A 4,195-nucleotide genomic window follows, 5' to 3' on the forward strand; every position below is an offset into this window, starting at 1 on the left:
TAATAAAGATTAGTTTGAGTTTTGTTTCTTTACTTTCTTGTTTCAATCTCAGTAATAAGAATGAGTAAAAGATCATATGCTAATACCATGTGGAGTAATAACTTCACATAGAAAGAGTATGGTTGATAAAATTTATTGGAAATTAACAAACATAGTATTGGTCATGGATGCAATTCATGCAAGATTATTAAAGGGGGAGGATATTCACATATAAATATACTATCTTGGACATCTTTTATGATTGTGAGCCCCCATCAAATATTTTCTACATGGTCAAATAGTTGATGTTGGACAAGGAAGACAACGTAATGAGTTATGTTTTTCTAAATTCACACAGAAGTTATATTGTCATGGATCCTCTAACATGTGGTGCTTGTTTAGAATCTTTTGCTAGCCAAACACTTCGTATCAAGTAGAGATACTACTTGTACATCCACAACCCCTTAAACCCAGTTTCTTGTCATGAAAGTCCACTATATCTACCTATGGATTGAATAAGATCCTTCAAGTAAGTTGTCATCAGTGCATAAAGCAATAAAAATTGCTCCTAAATATGTATGATCTTTTATTGGAAGGGAAAATAAGCTTTGTACGAACTTGTGATGGTGAAGAAATAAAAGCAACAGACTGTATAATAAAGGTCGCTATCACAGGGGGTAACATAAAGGGACGCTCCTTTCCATTAAGAGATTGCACATCTAAAAAAATAAAAAGCGCATGACAATCTCTGCTTCCCTCTATGAAGGGCCTACCTTTTACTTTTCTGTATTTACTTTTATGCAAGAGTCAATAGTGACTATCCCTATTCCTTTCTCATTTATCCCTTAAGTGGCAAGCATCATGCGGGGGGGAAAGATCCAGGCATATATATCCAGTTGGATGTAGGTGATCATAAGTTATTATTGTTGATATTATCCTTGAGGTAAACGGGTTGGGAGGCGAAAACAATAAGCCCCCATCTTCATATGTGTCTGACAGAAATGTTTGTTTCCAAAAATATGCATTGAGTGTTAGAATCATAGAAGACTATATGATGGTTAAGTATGTGGACTTGCTAAAACAAAAGCTAGCTCTTATATACACTCTTCCTGGAAATATGATGAATTGTGATTATTTCGATGACTGAGAACATAGTTTGCTTGTTATCAAGAAAGTTTATACTTCGTACTTCAAGGTTGCGAATGAATTGTTACTTGTTTATGAGAAGTTATATGATAAATATTTGTTGTTATGTTAATGATCATGATGCTATCATGTCCGCATTTTGTTTTTATCGATACCTCTCTCTCTCTCTCTAAACATGTGGTCATGATTATAGAGTTCGGCTTTCGCTTGAGGACAAGCGAGGTCTAAGCTTGGGGGAGTTGATACGTCCATTTTGCATCAAGTTTTCCTACTTATATATATATATATATATATATATATATATATATTGGTTTTTGTCATTATTCCACTTTATGATGTAGTTCTAATGCCTTTTCTCTCTTAATTTGCAAGATTTACATGGAGAGGGAGATTACCGGCAGCTGGAATTCTGAGCCTAAAAGAGCTACAACAGAGATACCTATTCTACATAGCTCCAAATGACCTGAAACTTCACATAGATTTTTTATTGAATATATAAAAACACTGGACCAAAGAAATACCATAGGAGGGCCACCAGTTGCCCACAAGGCAACATGACACGCCCCCCCCCCCTGGGCGTGCCCTGATGTCTTTTGGGGCCCATAGTTGGCCTCCAGTGCCCATCTTCTGCTATATGAAGGGTTTTGGCCTAGAAACAAAATAAGAGAAGACTTTTGGGAGGAAGCGCCGCCGTCTTGAGGCGGAACCTGGGTAGGAGCACTTTTGCTCTCCGACTGAGCGATTCCGCTCGGGGCACTTCCCTCTAGGAGGGGGAAATGGAAGCCATCGACATTAGCAATGATGCTCTCATCATGGGAGGACTAATCTTCATCACCATATTCACCATCACCATCTCATCTCAAACCCTAGTTCATCTCTTGTATTCGGTCTTTGTCCCAAAACCTCAGATTGGTACCCGTGGGTTGCTAGTAGTGTTGATTACATCTTATAGTTGATGCTGGTTGGTTTATTTGGTGGAAGATTAAATGTTCGGATCCTCAAGCATATTCAATACCCCTCTGATCTTGAACATGAATATGATTTGTGAGTACTTACTTTTGTTCTTGCGGACATGCGAGAAGTCTTGTTATAAGTAATCATGTGAAGTTGGTATCGTTCGATATTTTGATGATATGTATGTTGTTGCTTCCTTTAGTGGTGTCATGCGAACGTCGACTACATGACACTTTACCATACTTGGGCCTAAGGGAAGGCATTGTGGATCAATAAGTAGATGATTGGTTGCTAGAGTGACGGAATCTTAAACCCTAGTTTATGCATTATTTTGTAAGGGGCTGATTTGGATTCATATGTTTCATGCTATGGTTAGATTTATCTTAATTCTTCTTTCATAGTTGTGGATGCTTGCGAGAGGGGTAATAATAAGTGGGTTGCTTGTTCAAGTAAGAACAACACCCAAGCAATGATCCACCCACATATCAAATTATCAAGTAACGAACGTGAATCAACTAAGCATGATGAACGTGACTAGATGACAATTCCCATGTGTCCTCGAGAGCACTCTGCTTTATATAAGAGAACTTTCCGGCTTGTCCTTTGCTATAAAAAGAATTGGGCCACCTTGCTGCAACTTTGTTACTATTGCTACTTGTTACGAATTATCTTTCTACAAAACTATCTATCACTGCTACTTTTAGTACTTGCAAAGAATACCTTGCTGAAAACCGCTTATCATTTCCTTTTGCTCCTTGTTGGGTTCAGTGCTCTTACTTATCGAAAGTACTACAATTGATCCCTATACTTGTGGGTCATCATTGACCATCACCACCACCATTTGAAAAAGAAAGAAAAAGAAATCAGTTTTTGGGAGGCTCAAAGGTTTCTTTTGGTTTAATTTGAGTCATAAGGAAAACCACACTATTAAGACAAACTGAGGTGGTTGCATTAGTTTGGGGATCATGCATGCCCTATATTCATTTCATCCCCAGACAATCTTATCTGAAATTGGGTCAAACTCCCTTACATATCATGTTGTGTCAACCACCTTGGGCCTCCATGGATCAAGCCTCGGGCCTCCAGTGCCCCGTGGTTTTTCCTCTGGTTACCTCGGGCCTCTGGGGTCTCTGGCCCTTGGAGCTCCTGGGTACCTCTAGCATGGGTGTCGGGACACCCCGAGCCTCCGGGGTGGTGGTGGTTTCCTCTCTAGATCCCTCGAGCCTTTAGGATCTTTGACTCCTGTAACTCTGTGGTGTTGTTGGTGTCGCCTCTGTTGGGGCCCGGTCTCCAGGCCCTTTAGCCCAGGTCTCTGATATATCTGGGGTTGCGACGATCAGGTTTGTGAGGGGAGTATAAATACTTTCCTTTCTTCCACCTCCAGCCATAATCCTCCATTTTGAGCTTCTCCATCATTGTCCAACCCTAAATGCTTACTCTTCACCCCTTTGCTCAAACTCCAACAAAATTTTAGGATTAAAAGAGAATTACCCGCTCTACACTTTCATCAAACCAATTTGTGATCCCCATACTTGTTTATACAAACTTGTTACTCTTGAAGATTTGGGACTCCTAGGTGGTAGGAGTCAAGCCTGAAAGCTTCCTTGCGTGTGGTCTGCTCCGGGAAGTTTGTAAAGGTCTGGTGGTCATCTAAGACCAACCATGAGTCATTTGAGGCTCATCCGCTCGGGTGACTTAAAGGGAGACAAGGTGAACTTCGGGATGCATTCGCATCTTCGACTTGTGTGGTTTATCCATTCCCGCACCTTTACTTGTGTTTGCTTGCTAGCTTGCTTGTTACTCTTGCTTACCTAGTATAGTAGCTTGTTTGCTATATAGGTTGTTCGCATCGTAGATTGCATATCTAGAGAACTTATTTTATCCGCACATCCCCTAAAATTGAAAGTAAAGCTAAAATTTTGTAGTATCCAATTCAACGCCCCCACCCCCTTTGCTAGTCGACCTCTTTGATCCTTTCAGAGACTTTTGGCTCAAGTATATTGACGACCTGAGAGAGTGATCTCCCTCAAGTCAAGATTGAACATAAAAGGCCAACGAGCATCAAAGCTTGCATTATTCTTCTCATCCTGTCTACAGATAATATTAAATTCACCAC

The sequence above is a fragment of the Triticum aestivum genome, chromosome 6A (genome assembly GCF_018294505.1).
Source record: "Triticum aestivum cultivar Chinese Spring chromosome 6A, IWGSC CS RefSeq v2.1, whole genome shotgun sequence".
Lineage (NCBI taxonomy): Eukaryota > Viridiplantae > Streptophyta > Magnoliopsida > Poales > Poaceae > Triticum > Triticum aestivum.